Raw genomic sequence first — 17,732 nt, 5'->3', positions numbered from 1 at the left:
ATGTAGGTTTGAAGATGCAGATGGGATGTATGTTATTAAACATCAAGACCATGGCAATAAAGATGCCACTGTTCTTTTGATAATGTACAGACCTTAGTATTTTTGTGTGTGCATGTCTGTGTGGGCCTTCATTTCAAAAGATAAATATGCTTTTAAAGCTTTGACAAATAAAGTGTTTTTTGACTGTGAGTTAAGGCAAAAAAAAAAAAAAAGAGCGAGAGAGAAAGAAAAAGAAAACCCATATACAAAAAAATCGATGGCATGAAATCAGTCTTGTGCCAGTGACTGAGTGGATTCCACAATCATATTGAGAGTAAAGCCCTCTTAAGATGCTCTTATGAAAAAGTTTTTCCATATGATATATTCAGAGTTTTTTTAATATGTCTATATTTTAAAATTTTTACCCCTATAAATTTTCTCTTGTAAGATATTTTTTGTTAACTGCAGTTTCTTGGAATAATGTTTAAAAAATCATAAAGTATATGGGAGGTAACCCTCCAAAAACAAGGAATTTATTTATTAAAAAATTATATATTTATTCTTACATGTTTAAACCTCAGCCACCTGCAAAGTGCTCTCCATTTGATGCAATATACTTATCAAGATGTTTTTTCCACAGCTGAAAACAGCTTTTGAACTCATCAATGTTGATGTTTTTTAGTGCTTCTGCCGTTCTTTGTTTCACCTCTTCCACATCAGCAAAATGTTGCCCTTTGAGGACACTTTTCATCCAGGGAAACAATAAAAGGGTTACTTGGGGTGATGTCAGGTGAATAAGGAGGGTGTGCAGGAGGGTTCATACTGTTTTTAGTCTAAAACTGCCGAACACTTAGCGCAGTGTGGGCAGGTGTGCTTGTAAATCACCTAATTCCAAAATGGACAAACACGTTGAGTCTTCAAAAAAAAAAAATCACAAGTGGAACGCAGCCTCTCACAACTCACCTCACAGGAGAAACCTGTACTACAAGGGACCTGCCCTCCAGAAGATAATTCCATTTTTTGGGATCCCCCCCCTCATGTAAGTATGGGAGTGAAATATTTTGAAATTTCCTTGTATTTTTTTTCCTTAAAAGTCAAGAAAACTTTGAAGATCAAAGGACTCTCTTTTTCAGATTGTCCAGGAGTAGAATTTGGGATTTTATTTTATGAGAAGTCCAGTCAGAGAATGTAAAAAGTAAAACAATGAAACTCCCAGCTGGAGTGAGAACTATCAAACCCTCTCAGACATTTTTGACTGTGGCCACTTGGTGACTTTCCAACAGGATCTGTCTTTTGAAATCTGGTTTTCTCTCTTCAAAATTAAACCCCAGTTGTGTCTTAAAAAGGAAGGGCTTCACCATTCTGTCCATCAAGACTCTCAATAAACTTTCTTTCATGAAGAAACAGGAGAGTGCTCTGAGAGTCTTGGAATGGCCAACAAGGTGATTTCACAGTGGAATTCGCATTCTCTGCATTTTCCTGTGTAATATAGCTTTAGCCTAAAATAAATTCTATATTGAGACCTCAGTAGCATCAAAAATCTTTCTTGAGACCAAGAAGTCTCAACTGTTCATGGTGACACAGTATAATATTCGTAGAGTGTTTATAAGTGAACTTTAAGTTTCATATTATTAATCTTAACTGATGACCTGTTTGAGTCATCGAACTTCGGTCTAGTGAAATGTTTGAGGATAATCTGCTATTGAGAGAAGGCAACCAATACTGCTGAAGACAAAAAGTAAACAGTGTGTCTGTATCAATCATGTACATTCTCCGTACCTTCCAAAGTGCAAGGTGCTGTAGGGAACGTAGCAGATGGCACAGCCCCTGTCTCTGAGAAATGGGAGTCTGGAAGGAGATTCAGAGGCAAAAAGGTATTAGCATGTTTGGAGGCAGAGGTTTCAGCTAATGGGGAGAGAAAGGAAGGCAAGAAACAATTCTCAGATGTCAGAAGACAGGTTAGTGTAAAATATTACAATCTTACTTTGAATGTAATGCTTTTTGAATTTGCTTTTAGTAATTTGCAGTCACCACATTTTGCTTTTCACATGGCTGCAGCTTCCTTTTGGCATTGTCATGAGTTGATCCCCTTATATCTAATATCTGTCTCTTAAGGACCCAGGAGCTTAGATAATGAGTGTTTGCAAGTATCACCAGTAATTACTACCCTCCTCACTTGATAGATGTGCTCTGCTGTAGGGCAGGAGAGGAGTTAGTAGAGACCACCATTATCAGAAATAATTAGCCATTTAGCCAGAGGGGAAGGCTTAGTGGGCTAACTATGGCCTCACTCATCCAGGTGGGATCAGGGGCTCTATTCTTTAGATAACCTCTTCAGCCTCATTATCTCAGAACCAGCAAGTTTGCTATTTGTGTCTTTTGGCTAGGAATTTTTCCTTCCGTGAAAGTCTTTGAGCAGTCACCAGAGTACCAGCTAAGACAAGCATACCTGACTTTGGGGGCACGAAGCAGCTGCCTCCTTCATTAAGGTAATGAAGTTGCCCTCCAGTCCCTCTTGCGGCACATGGTTTCCTGGTTTAACTGCTCCAACAGTGATGCCCCAGGAGCCGGAGTGACGACACAATCATTCCTGCAAGAAGAGCAGAACAGGAATAACAACGGGCAGCCTGCGGGACAGCTAAAGAGAGAGGCATGCCATCTCTATTACTCTCCAAGGACAGGGAAAATGAAGAGTGGGGTCAAGATGGAACCCCAAACTGAAAGACATGCTGAGATACAGCAGTTCATTTAGCATAAAGCCATTTCTCACATAGACATTTCTATGGAGGATGCTCCAGGCTGAGCACTCACTCACAGGTGCTTATTTAATGAACACTAGTTATTATTATTTTTTAATGCTCATCTGAGGACTTTTTTTTCATTGTTTTTAGAGGGAGAGAAAGGGAGAGCAGAAGGGAGAGAGAGAAACATTGATGCGAGAGATAAACATCAGTTGGTTGCCTCCTGTATGCACCCAGACCAGGGATCAGTGCCCAGATGGGGGATGGAACCTGCAACCTAGGTGTGCACCCTGACCAGGGATCGAACCTGCAACCTTTTGGTTATGGGATGACACTCCAGCCAACTGAGCCACACTGGCCAGAGCAACACTAATCATTTTTTAAACTGTCAATCTCCAAAAGAAATAAAGTATGTACAGCATATGGAAAACTTTCTAGCAGGTACATGGGAGGCTCAGTGGATTGAGTGCCAGCCTGTGAACCAAAGGATGGCTGGTTCAATTCCGAGCCAGGGTTCACACCTGAACTGCAGGGACGCGCAAGAGGCAACCACACATTGCTGTTTCTCTCCATCTCTTTCTTCCACCCTTCCCCTCTCTCTAAAAATAAATAAATAAAATATTTTTTAAAAAAGTGAAAAGAAACAGGTAAAATTAATTTTAGTAATGCATTTCATTTAACCCAGTATATTCAAAACATCATTTTAGCATGTAACGAATATGACTATTATTAAGATATTTTTTGTTATTTTTTCTTCTGTACTAGGTCTTCAAATTTTGATGTGAATTTTATACTTACAACACATCTCAATTTGGTCTAGCGCATTTCAAATGCTCTATACCATTCCTACCAGCTCAATTCTATATGAAGTACTCCAGGGTAACAATAACAGTGTATTAATTTACCTCTGGCTGGAGGTCCTGCTAAGTGAGGTAGGGAAGGCCAGCTTTCTGAAAGCAGGCAGACATGTAGGCCCCTCACACTCAGTGGGAGAAAGGACTAAGACAAATTTATCTTCTTTTCTGCCCTGCGCAGACATTCGGCCTAGATGGATTCGTTTGCTGACCAGGGTCTGTATGTCCCAGTGCCTTTTGCCGAGGGATGGCACACTATTGGAACCACTTACTTGAGGGATAAAAATGATTAGGGAATATGGAATAAAAGCTCTTTGCAGTAGAATGAACAATGGTTGTTGGCTTGCTATCCTTGTTTTTCCCCCATACCAAAATATTCAAAGTGGGTTTTTGAACTAGGTTTAAAAAGCATTTGGAGAAAGAGGACCTTCCCTATGCGAGCTGTTACAGCACTAATTCACCAGGCACCATTGTTTTTCCTCAGAAAACCCAGGTGATAAAAAACGATAAAGTTGGTTTTGTACTGTTGCACAGTAAGAATTTGAGTTGTAGTAAAACGGACTCCCTGCTTACAGGTGACTTTTTGATTTTTGTCTTTCTATTATAAAAGTGATTTTATAGAAAACTGGAAAATTCCAAAAAGTATAAAGAAAAAAATACAAAATAACTCATTAGTGATATACCAATATGATGTGAACAGTCATGGAGACTTTTACTCTGCAAATGTAAATATATTTGTGTTGGTATTATAAATAAATTTGTTCTTTTTCACCTGTTAAATAGCATAAACATTTTACCATGTTTTAAGTCATTCTTTAAAAAAATTTTTTACTTATTATTTTTAGAGAGAGTGGAAGGGAGGGAGAAAGCAAGGGAGAAAAATGTTTTTCACACATGCGTCAATGGCAGGGTGTGTGTGGGGAGCTGTGACCGAACCAGCAACCCAGGCAAGAGCCCTGACCAGGGATTTAACTGGCAATCTTTCACTTTGGGGAACCATGTCCAACCATACTGATCAGGGCTAAATCACTGTTTATAAACTATACATTTACATAGTATGACAGTATATTCATTCTTTCCCTTATTGTTGGGCTTTGACATTTTCTCTAATGGTTCCTAAGTGACACGCAGAAAAAAATTTTAATTTACCTCATTGAAACCTTAAATAGCTTGGTTTAAATATCACTACTTGTCATCTAGCAGTGAAATAATAAGCTGTCAGGAGAAGATAAAGTGAAAACCTTTTATTTCGTAGCCATTGCCTTGTCTCTAGGAACTCTTCACTGAAGTCAAGTTGTGAACTGTGTCTTGAAAGGAGCAACTACTAATTTCTTGCAAGTCAGTGAGAATTTTTTTCTGGTCATAGGCTTTTTGAGTTGTTAAACAAAACAGTGATGGACAGTGTGTGTCAAAAGAAAAGCTCTCTGGATCATGACATGTTCTACCTCACACCCAGGAGTTATCTAGTTGGCGGTATATATTCTTACCATGGCATTTGATTCTTAAATGCACTTTTTCTGTAAAACTATCTTTATAAAAAGTGCTGATGACATTGACTAAATATCAAGAGACTACCATTTATTTTCTAGCTTTTCATCGTGGAAATTGCAAATAGATGCAAAAAGAATAATATAATGACACTCATGTACCCATCATTAAGCTTCAGCAATTATTGATATTCTGCCCTTCTTGCTTCATCTGTACTTTTACCCAATATCCATACCTTCCACTTCATACACAGCCATTTCTCACGTCCCTGTCACAATATAGAACATTTCTATCACCCCAGAGAATTCCCTTCTGTCGTTTCCCATGCAGTCTCCCTGCCCATCCCCCTCTCCCAAAAGGCAACCACTACTCTGATAATTTTCACCTTAGGTTTGCTTTGCCTTAGAATTTCATGTAAATGGTATCATACAGTGTGTGCTCTTTGTGTCAATTTCTGAGATCCATCAGTAGTTGGTTCATTTTTATTGTCGAGTAATATTCTATCATAGAGATGTATCACAATCTGTTTATTCATTCTTCTAATAACCAATATTTGCATTATTCCCAGATCAGAGCTATGAGAATTCTTAGGTAAGTCTTAAGGTGTACACAAGTTTTCAATACCTTTGGGTCAATAAATATGTAGATGTAGAATTGCTGGGTCAAAGGGTGGGTATATTTTAACTCTAGAATAAACTGCCAACTCTTTTTTCCATTCCTGCCAGCCATGTATGACAGTTCTGGTCCCTCTGTTTCCTTGCCAGCATTTGTTGTTGTCAGTCTTTTTAATTTTAGCCGTTCTGGTGGGTGTGTAATAGTATCGTGTAGTGGTTTTATTTTGCATTTCCCTGATGACTAACAATATCAAGCATATTTTTTTCATGGGCTTATTGTCCATTTGTGAGGTATCTGTTCAAGAAAGACTTAATTTTTTTTTAGACCAGCTGGACTAAGCCTTTGTCCCAGGCATTATTTCTTTGACTGTACCAGGGCCCAGGCTAGACGTCCTTTTTTCAAAGCAGGATGCACAGGAAAGCTCTGCAGGGTCACAGCTTGCGTCTATGCTTTGTTATAGATTTCGCTCTCATTTGGGGTGCCTCTTCCAACTCTCTGATATCACTCATTCCCTAAACTTACCTTCTGTCTGGGGCTGTGATTCCCTTTGCTTTTGCTCTGTCTGCCTCGGGCAAGGTTCACTGGGAACAAACCGTTGCCAAGATCCTTCATGCTGTGTAGTATTAGCATCTTAAAAAGTCCACTGAGAACTCAGGATCCTATTCTAATCCAGAGTCATGAGAACTAAAAATACCTCAAAGAACTCTATTTTTGAATCATTGGAATTGAATCAAGATGTAATATATTTTGCAATTGCCAAGTGACACCAACATTATTCATAGAAACTTAAGAGCATTTGAAGAAAGATTGTGATTTATATCTAAATCACTGTGCTTACGCTCCAAGCTAAATAATGTTCCTTAAATTCTGTGGTGAAGGATAAGACTTCTAAAAAAATTTCCAATTCATCATGGACTAATACTTTTATAAATTAAAGAAAAAAAGTTGCAGCAATGTCTGCTTGTCATGAAGGTTGCTAGGCATGTACAATACTTTCAAGTTTTCCTCGCAAACAGGCAATAGTTTATTGATTGGAACCAGTCTGTGGGCCAGTCCTTGAGCAGCCCTGATTCACAGCACCACGTGGGAGGCAGGCTGCTTAGGTTTGAACCCTGATTTCATCACTTGCTAGCTGGGCGGCCAGAAGGCAGCTTTTTGTCTCAGTTTCCTCATTAATAAAATGAAGATAATTTTGATAATAACAACACTTGCTGCATAGGATGGTACTGAAGACTAAATGGATTAATATATAGAAAGCATTTACAACAGTAAGTGCTGTGTAGGGTTAGCTGTTATGATCATTATCATTTCCTAAGTCCTATGTCAGCCAGGATACTTTCAGTTATAATGAACAGAAACCCAGTTCAAATTAACTTAAACAACAACAACAACAACAACAACAAAAGCATATGTTGCTGGTTGTGCCTAGGTGCCCACAAAGTGTTATCTGATACTTCACTTCTTTCTTCTGGTAGGCTCTGCTCTCAGATTGCCTCTCTCTGTGGGTGCCAACCAGTTGTTCCCAACTTATATCTTACCAGCTTAGCAACCCAGTGAAAAGAGAGTCCCACCTTCTTACTCTCCCCAGTTTTAGGTTATTCTTTTTCCTGACTTGGTCTGTTTCATTTCATGACCTAACAAGGCACACAAGAACTAAGAATTCAAGACAGGTAGCCCTCTGAAGAAACATGCAGTGCTGTTACCAGAATACGAGAGAATGGTTGTTTTCATCAAATAGGTGAGGAAGTGGGTTAGAATCTTCTGGCTCTGTGGGTGGATAATAGTTCTGACCCATTGGGGAGCTTTTAGGAAAATATGCCCCACAAGAGGAGAACACCATTTCTTCCTAAGCTTCCAGGCTAGGAGGTAGAAGGGTGTACATAGCAACCCAATAAAAAGCATGATTTGGAGCTCCTAAAATACGGTCTTCTGAGCAACAGGATATAGTGTGTGTTAGAAATATTTAGTAAAAATGCCTTTATAAAATTAGTCAACATGAACCAGAGGAGTCTAACCTCTCACCACTAAGAAATTTAAAAAGTCTTAGTGTGGAAAAGCTGAGTCCAGTGGTCACCAACAGGGCACCTGCAATTGAGGAAAAAAAAGACATTGACATTTTGCGGAAATCATACGAGATGGTGAGTGGGTGCCCTTTCCATTGCATCATTTGTTGGGAAAGTCTGTGCTGAGAACTCTGTACGTTTTTTGTATGATGTGATGGAGGAAATGAATTGTGAATGTTCTCATTTCTGCCCTTAACACTTGCAAGATTATGAAAGGTTGGGAAGAAATTGATTGATGCAGGACATTGAAACGTAGTTTATTTTTCTGCAGGCAGATGGCTAAGCGGTGGAAATTTATTGGAAAGATGGAATTTTTTGAGATGCTTTCTTAGATCAAGGTCTTTGGAGGCTTAAGAGGCTCTTAGAGACCCAATTTATTGGATCCCAGAGACTCACAAGATTGAACTTCTTTGCTAATGAGAGAAGACATATGAACACATTCAACCTGAAACTACAGAGGGAAAACCTAAGACTTTCTGATAGTGGTTAAGGACGTGTAGGTGTGCACACTCTCACACTATGGGCAATTGGATCCTACATTCATTTCCCATTGCTGAATAGCTTTGAGCCCCTAGAATTATAACATTTGGAAAACTACCTGGCTATTTAGTAGAGATAAAATCCCATTTGAGGACCAATTTCACAAATTTTGATTCGTTTGAATCCTACGTTAAATCTCTTCACCTGTCCATTGGAGTATAAACCTCAAGGTGTATCTGAATTATCACACTGAAAATATTCAGTGATTTTTAAGCATGTTTAAGACTCCTTGCCACTCAAAGTATAGACCATTATCATAGTTGTAATCTAGAAACTCGTTAAGAGATGTAAAATCTCAGCCTGTCCACTCTTCCTGCAGAACTGCTGATTCAGAATGTGCACTTTAACATGATGTTCAAGTACTTCCAATGCACTCATAGTTTGAGATGTATTGGCATATGATTTTGGGATGATGATTAAATGGAATTGCTTTAGGAGCTTTCAAGTTTATATATTTTTGAATAGTTAACAAGTAATATTTTACTGGCTGTAGCAATAAAACCTCATGTCACTCCCCCGTCCCCCACCCCAGCCCACCCCTCTCTACATACATTCACTGTGATAACTATTGGGAGAAAAAATGCGATGTGTTGGCTACTATGGAAACTCTTTGATACATCATGATATCATGAATGGGAATTGTAAAATCAGGGAAAAGGCTGTTGGTTTGAGGACGTATTGCTACTTATAAAATAGTAAGTAGAAGTGTTCAGCTGCCAGATGGAAATGTGAGTCCAGGGCCAAGAAGCTCTCTACCCAAAATATGATAACTGAAGCCACAGCAGGAAGAACCCATCAAAGGAGGGAGTATCTGGGGAAGTAGAAATGGATCAATGATGAAAGTCAGAGGCCATCCACATTCGGGGGTGAGAGGAAGAGAAAGAATCTTTAAGGAAGTGAAAGGAAGACCAGAAAGGTTGGAGTGGGATGAGGCAGTGCTATGTTGTGAATGTCAGAGGGAGCTTTCCAATGAAGCAGAAGAGCAACAGTATTAAATAGTAGAGCAGAATTAAGAAAGATCAGGCATGAGATAAAGCAGTCAGAACAGGCAATTAAGTGATTCTGGTGACCAAGGAGGGAAACCATTTTAGGAGAGCAGAGGGGACTGAAGCCAGATCACAAGGACTTAAAAACAATGAGTGAATACTTCAGCTGGGAAGGCAAGGAGCAGAGGTGGCTCCCTGAAGGAAGTGTTGGTGAATCAAAGGGGACATAGAAGAAAGAAGGAGAAAATAGGACTACAGAATTGATACACAAATTTTAATGGAATAACCAAGAGTTTATTAGAAAATAGAGAAGATGGACCCCAAAGTGGGGGGAAATGGATGTAATCATGCTTGGTGTAATTTATGGTACACAGGTTGCAGATGGCCTGGACGGGTGGGAAGGGATGTAATCAAATGCAGGCTGAGCACTGTTTCTCCTGCAGAGACAAGCTGCTCCCAGGGACAGCCCTTCCCTACTCTCAGGGAGTCCAACCTAGTAAGAGAGATGAGACGTGCTCCGAGTACATAGCTAAAAAGGGGTTTCGCTACATAATCGTACAGACTCACCTCCATCCTGTCTTCACGAAGATTCTCCCTTTGTATCTAAAGCCATGAGGGTAGCATGAAGAGATTTATTCTGAGTCACGTGATTTTTTTTTTTTTTTAAAGCTTCAGCAAAGGCAGAATCTTCTCTCAATCTCGGGAACTCTAGTGGGTTCCTCCATTCCCCGCCCCCCACCCCAGTGTATTGGTAGCTTGTGTAAGAATATTGTCGATAGAGATGCGAGTTTACAGTAAGGAGTGGACTGCATCCTATTTAGGCATATTGATCATTGTCTTGGGAAAAGTTAACCAGTGTCTCTGAGCCTCAGTTCAGTTTGTATGTGAAATCGTGGGTGGTAACTGCTTCAAAAGGTGGCCATGAGCATTTCATGAGATGTATGTATAAAGAGGGAACGTGGCACATGCACTCCTGTCGCTGGGCACTCAGTGAATGCTCTTTGAGAGGAGACTCAGTGAGTTCCCTGATGGCAGAGACTGTCTCTGTGCTCGTCTCCCATGGTAAGGGGGCGGCGCATCTTCCCGGAAAAAGCATCCTATTGTGTTAACCTCTTACTGGGTTACTTTCTCCTTCAACTGTTGCCTCCCATTTTCCTTCCCTTTTTGGTGTCATCCTCTCTCTCTGTGCTTTCATTGCTCTCAGGCTGAACATTTTGAAATTGTTACCAATTCACTGTCCATGGTGAATTTCTGATGTTTCAAGGAATGTGTTAATTTTAGGAGAGGATGGTGGGAAGAGGACAATGCTTGAAACTGGGAACCAAAGTGCTCAGGGTGGGCAGAATTTTCACAACAACCTCTTAATCACATAAAAGTACTGCCACTGTCCCAGCACAGGTCAAACCCACAAATGTGGCCCATGGGCATGCATCTTTAGCATCACCTGGGAACTTGTAAGAAATGCAGAGTCTCAGGCCGCATTCAAAACCACTGAATCAGAATCTGTGTGTTAACAAGATCACCTTGCGATTTATATGAACATTAAAGTTGGAGAAGCACTGTTTTAGGGGAAGAGCTATGTCATAAGGTGGTTGTGGGGATTTAATGAGAAGGCATGCCCAGAGCACCTAATACATATGGGTGTATAAGTGGGTGCTTAATAAATATTCTTGGTAAATCCCAAGCAAGCAGAAGGAGTTGTGTGTGTGTGTGTGTGTGTGTGTGTGTGTCCAGGATTCATAATGTATAAGGCAGATAAGGGAAAAAAATGTAGTACTTTTTAGAACACTAAAAAAAAAAAAAAAAAGAGGGTGTGTGTGTGTGTGTGTGTGTGTGTGTGTGTGTTGCCAGAGAAAGCAGAAATAATGTAGGCAGAGTAAGGAATGAACATAACTAGTAAATAAGAGCTGTGGAATAGAAAAACAAGGTACTTAGGAATAAAATACCTGAAGGTGGTGAAAGAAGAAATAAACAAGGGGTAAAGGGCTCTTAATATGCACACTGCTGAAAATCTGGATGAAGGGAAAACTAGGTTTCTTCAGATTGGCAGGGAGGTGTGAGTGTGTGATGTGTAGAGAGAGACAGCCAAACCCAAGTGATTTAGCAGAAGGCTGGCTTAAACAGTTTAATAGCCCTCGTGTAACATGGTAAGCTTGTGTTTTGAATTTTCACTCAAGGACATCTTTGTACAGAAGAACAGCGTGGTTTGGTTTTGTGCCCAGTTGACAGGAATGAGTGGGAGGCAAGTGGCCAAAAGGGAGACTGTGGGGTTGTGTTGAGGTGTCAGTAAACAGGCAGGGGAAGTGCTGGCCCTCAACAGCAGATCCTTTTGGGGGCCCAGCTGACTAGGTGGGTCTACTGTTAAATCAGCTCCACACAAAAATGGGTGGGAACTAAGTCACAGCCCCCCACGTCATGGGACGATTGCCAGTGTAGGGTGAGTTAGGGACGTGGAGGCTTCTCTAGGAAGCCTCAGGACAGCAGGTAGTAAGATATGGGGGTCCACATTAAGAAAGGTGGAGAGAGGAATTCTGGTCCCCTCTGTCCCACTGCAAGGTATCCCAAGGCAGGATGGGGAAGAAGGAGAGTCTGGAAATATGGAGAATGAGAGACATTAGTCCTTGGTTCTGTGAGGAAGCCCTGAGTGAGGCACCTAACTTCTGAGTCTCTGCTTTTTGTGTCATGCTCTGCAACATGTGTCATGCTTCTCAAGGATGTCATGAGATGAAATGGTGTCAGTTCTGAGAGAGCTTAGCCTGAGCTCAAGATGGGAACGTAGATACCTTGTAGAGGCAAATTCCTTCCTGTTGCAGGCAGGAACTGAGGCCACGATAAGTCAAGCAACTTGCGTTGGGACAGAGTTACTTTACAACTGACCTAAGAGCAGAACTCAGGTCTCTGGAGTCCCAACCTAGTCAGGGCTTAAAACACTTAGAATCTCATTCTACTGTCTTTTATGTTAAATTCTGGAGATAAAAGTACTTGCACTTTAATTTCTGGATTGTTGACTTTTTGACTTTCAGAGCTAAGGCAAGAATGCTTAATGGTAAGTGTTTTAACAGCTAGTAATTTTGTGTCCGACTTTTCATTTTACTGAAAGGGATAAGCCTTACATTGTATCCAAATTTTAACTTTTGGCTTGCCTTATTTTTCAAAATTTTAAATTCCAGTGCACTCAGCACGCTTTACTGTTATGGATATTTGTTGGTATCTTGAAAAGAGCATGGATGGGCTTTGGAGTCACAGGGTGCTGGCTCAGATCCTGCCTCTGCCACTCACTTACTCACTATGTCAGGGCAAGTTCATTGACTGCTCCGAGCCACAGCTTCTGTTACAACAGTGTGTTAGTCAGGGTTCTCTAGAGAAACAGAACCTACCTGATTACATAATCAAGGAGGCTGAGAAATCCCTTGACCCTGGAGACCTAGGAAAGTCAGTGGTGTAATTCAGTTGGAGTCTGAAGGCCTGAGAACCAGGGGAGCTGATAGTGTAAATCCCAGCCTGAGGTCTGGAGAGGATGAGATAAAATTACCCAGCCCAATCAGTGAGACAAAGAAAATAATTGGCAAATGCCGCCTTCCCCACCTTTGGTTCTGTCAGGCATCCAACCGGTTGGATGATGCCCATCCACACTGGGTAGGTCTCCATTGAGTCCACCCATTTAAATGCTAATCTCCTCCAGAAACACCCTCACAGACATACCCAGAAGCAGCTAATCTGTGTGCTTCGTGGCCATCACAAATTAACCATCACAATAGGTTCTATCTTACCTTATGGGGTTGTCTGTTAATCATTTGAAATAATGTTTAAAGGTGCTTAGAAGAGGATCTGGAATGTAATAGGAGCTCAATAAATGTTAGCTATCATGATCAACATGGACTTATTGAGTACCTAAATGAATGAAGCATGAGGGTTGATTTGGAGCTCAGCCTCGCAGGCGGACAATATATACCAGGTGTCTTCACTCATCTGCCAGAGTGTTTACATTACAGGTAGCAAACCCAATGATATAATAGTCTATTATCAGGCCCCATTCAAAAACCGGTGAACCTCTGATTACAGGTAATTTTTTTTAAATACTCAAATAAACGTTTTCTGTGGCAAGTTAGCCATCCTTCTTTCCCATAGTTCCTCCAGATTTTCCTGCTTAAGTCTTCCTGGTGACTCCCACACTAGGTTGGTGGCTGCTCTCCCTTCAGGAGGTTCACCTGTCCAAGAAGGAGGGTGAGGTGTTGCTCTTTTCCTGGGTCACTCATTGCATTGTTGTCTTTCCGTTGAGATGTCTCCCTTGCACCTTAAACCGCAGCTTCACATTTCCATGGAAAGTCTCCTGTTGGCCCCCGTGTGGGTAGGCTGGCTGGGGATTCTAGGGAATGGGGTAAAGTTACAGCAACAGCTGCTTTCACACAAAAAAGGGCAGAAGTGGTCTACTTGTCTGCTTTTTTTTTAAGAAAGGAAAACTCACTTTTACTAGTTTGGGCTTCATGCATATTGATGAGTGGTAAATTGGCTATTCATGTGGGTCAACTGGGAAGTGGCTTTTGTGACCCAAATAGGAAGAGACATGCTAATGTGATAAGGGGCAAAGATTTCCTTTTCACCCTGTGATTGGTCTCTCTGTCCAGCAGACACGCAAATGCAGCTCTAGAGTACTGGCAAACGGTAGCATTAGTATTCAGTGAAAAACCCTGATCTGTTGGTCTTGGAATAATGGTGTGAAGAGGGATAGAGAATGAATAATTAGAATGTAAGCTAATATTAGCAGCTATGGACTAGCTTCCTGTGAGGTGGATTTAGGGATGCTTCGATTCTTAATACCATCAACATGAAATTGAAATATACACACACACATCAGACACTGGGTCACAGCTGGTATGCCACTGGGTGTTTTCAAGAAAGGAAGTAAAGGATTTACAGGGGGCAGAAATAAGTAAGCCACATTTCCCCTTGTCTGTGTCGCGCCAGACAGGGAGACTGTATATTTGTAAAATAATCCATTTCTCTGTATGTTTCTTAATGTCTTAATGTGCACAGAGGAAATGCTGTCCGTTCCCTTTCAAATATTATACCATTGCCTTCATAACTTAGGGTGAAATGCCCTTCATCACTCTAAGGCTGGGTAAGTGCCCCACTAACTTGGGCCGGTGGGCGCTTAATGTATTAAGATATATTTTCATGTGATGATCTGAAGGCCAACAGACCCAACTTGGGGGTATCTTACCCATAATCAAAAGCCTGATTCAAACAGAGACTTGAAAAATAGATGTTCAAATTGCAGAAGCAATTCTATTTAATATCCAGTATGACATTTAGGGCTTACGGGGAAATACAGAACTGCGTATGGGAGTCATCAAACAAAAGAATGAGATCTTGATTTTCTCTACACTCAGGGAAGAGTGAAGGGAGTGGATCTCAGGCTTTTGTTTTATTTTGCACTCAGCATGCATCAGAACTCAAGCTGAGTTGTGACTAGCATCCACTGTGACTGATTTATGTTCAAATGGAGCCATAAAAACTGTGGTAACCATGAGGCAATTCAGGAAGGATCAAAGCAAAGTTAGCTCTCAGACATCTTGTCTCAGAAAATATAATCAGTACTGCAATGGTTTTCTGTTCTGGCGATCGTATTGATTGTGCCAGTCTGATGTATTTCTGGAAAACCTGTTGGTCCCTTGCTCAAGCAGGTTCCTGCTAGCCTTGATTAATTTGGTCTTTCCAAGCCACATTCCACTGTTGCTTGTGTATGAAGCTTTTGGAAAGTCTGCTTGGTGGGTGGTGAATTCTCAAAACTCCAGTCCATCAATCTTTTACTTTCAGAAGGCAGAAGATCCCGTGCATTATCTTCTCTTCAACGGCCAGATTTTAGGGAAGATAAGCCCAAGGACAGCTCTTACTGGTTTCGCCTGGAACTGACTTCGGCACACTCCAGCAGCTGGGGTGGGGGCGGGAAGTATGATGCAGCGTTCCTGAGTGCAGCTCGTTTCTCAGGGGCTGCTTTGGAACAGGACATCGAAACACTGATCTCCATTTGCGGGGCTGTAGCTTAGCGATCTCTCACGACCACAGGGGAGACAGAGTGATTCTTCTTGTGGCAAGAAATAATGGTTTATGGACGGGCAGAATGAATAAAGATGGCCCCCGGTGCAAAATCAAATGTCCTCCTGCCTAGGCGACCAAAATGCCTCCCTGTCCTTTTCTCCTTTGAGCAGCGGTAGTGGGTTTGACTAAGCAGAGATGAGGTTCTACGTGGTGGGTGAGCTGGTTATCCTATGGGAAGGAAGGGAGTCCTGTGGGATAAGGAGAGGCTGTAGGGGACCCAGGATGGAAGGAAGAAATGCTAAGACAGAGAGGACAGACCTGCCCTCCTCACTTCCATCCCCAGAGGGGGTGAAGAGGCCCCAGGTGGTCACACACAAAGCCTGTGTCAAGGCCTCTTTCTCACCCTGACACAATTGTGCCATTGCCTCACCCTTTGTGCCCAGGGCACTGCTGCCTTGGTGTGGTCTCATCGTTTCCGCAAGGCCCAGGCAAAGTAAAGACAGCTCACCTGCAAGTTTTGAATCTAGCCAGTTTCTGAGGCTGCTTCTCTTCCGGTGAAGTCCCTTGTTTGGCATTTACTGTTAGCAATCTTGTTGGAAATCTCCGTCTCTGTCTCTTCTCTTTGCAAATATGTCATGCAATCCAGAGAAGTTATTTGTACAGTTTTTTACTTCCTCTCCTGGAGTAGAGATAGTGGGAAATAGCCAGAGGTGTCTCAGACTTCTCTGGTTATTTATAAGAAGACATCAATTCAAAATTGAGGCCACTGTGACTGTGAATGGATCCCTTACAAAAGATCTCGGGAAGATTGGTAACTTTTCATATCTCAGAGCTAAGAATATAGTCTCATTTGCTGCATTTGGCTTCTTCAGAGAAGTGACTTGAAATGTATTCTATGTATAATAAATGACAAGGACTTAGATAGTTCACAGCGAGGTTACAAATGTGTCATCTGAGTTTGCAAGTGGAATGCTAGGTGGCAGTTGTCACTGCATTATTATGGCTTTTATCCATGAACTTCACAGCCCCAGTAGCTCATTATGTTCATAGCATCTTGATGAATAAGTAACACATAGGAATATCCTTGTTTTGCAGATGAAATGAAGGCAGAGAAAGGAGTTCTTAGGACTAGGAAACCTGGATTTGTGCCCATTTCTTATTAATCACAGACTTTCAGAGAGCTCACTTTCCCAACAGGGCTTCTTTGCTCCAAAATAGCAAATATTGCCACTGGTAACATAGATTGCTAATGGTGCTTATATTATTCACATGGGGATTAATTGAGAGGAGATATCAAATTTCTGAGCTGCAAGTTGGCTCCTAAATGGCAGAGACTAATTATATTCAGAGTAGAGGGGGAGAGAGTGCAAGAATTTCTATTTTTGTCATTAAAATGGTATAAGAAATAGAGTCAGTTCAGTTGGTCATTTTTCACCCAGCAGGCAACAGACTAAACAGTCCTAACTCAGCCAATTATTTTAGTAATAATAATTTTAGTTTTCTTTGAGTGATTTGAAAATGCTTAATGAAACAGAAATATTTCTTCGTAGCCAATTTCCCCCATTCAACCATAAGAGTATTCATGAATTGAGTAACCTCTGGGATGGAGATGAGCAGAAAGGGAGGCCCCAATGGGCAGCCCTGGATGACTTGGGGGCTGGACAAGCCTTCCTTAGAGGAGAAACTTCACAGCCACCACCTCGCTCCCCTCTGGGTTAGCTCGCCTTGCTCTCACTCGGCTAAGTTTTGCCATCTAGGCCAACCACGAGCAGACCTCCTGGGATACTGGGTAGCCACAGTGGCTCAGAAGGCAGATATAGAAGCTAATTTTATTTGCTGCAAAAAGTAAGAAGACTTGGGTTTATTGAGTGATAATTGAGTTTGTTAAATTTGCTTTAACATTGCCCAAGACCAAGAAAAAGCACATAATGAAAAAGGGACCAATTTTTCACTTTTCTGTGTTAGAGGCTGAAAAATAGTCATTGACAAAATTGTAGATGGTTAAGAGATCATGAACTATTGACCTCTTTTCTTTTTCTCTATGACACATCCTGAATGGTAGCTTGATTTTATTTTGAAGAATGAATTCTGAGCATGCCAGGGAGAGAAACAGCAAGGAAACCACCTATGCAGGTTTTACCCTTCTTTCCTACTCTACAAAAATATTTTTGTTAGATTTATATTCAACACAAAGGCTCAGTGAGTATTTATGGAGTAATCACTTGCTTATTACTTATTTTACATATTATAATCATTTGTGTATGCATGACCCTTTGAAACCTTAATTTATACCATGCATTCCCAAGAAACCCTTACCGATGCCAGAACTAGAGCATAATCAAAACTTTCATCAACTCAACTACTTTTCCTTATTATGTCTTCTTCGCTCACCCACTGAGGTATTTCTTATTCAGTTGATTTTTTTTT

General features: G+C 41.1%; 1 pseudogene; it reads right to left on the bottom strand.

Moving 5' to 3' along the window:
- Nucleotides 1–15,294, bottom strand: part of LOC129065675 (cyclin-Y-like protein 1) — a 35,150-nt pseudogene extending 19,856 nt beyond the window's left edge.
- Between the last annotated feature and the right edge of the window lie 2,438 nt (nt 15,295–17,732).

Source organism: Pteronotus mesoamericanus, unplaced genomic scaffold, assembly GCF_021234165.1.
Source record: "Pteronotus mesoamericanus isolate MK-2021 breed Mesoamerican mustached bat unplaced genomic scaffold, CSHL_Meso_final contig_182, whole genome shotgun sequence".
Classification (NCBI taxonomy): domain Eukaryota; kingdom Metazoa; phylum Chordata; class Mammalia; order Chiroptera; family Mormoopidae; genus Pteronotus; species Pteronotus mesoamericanus.
Note: the sequence above shows the minus strand (reverse complement) of the source record. Positions and strands in the feature narration are given on the sequence as shown.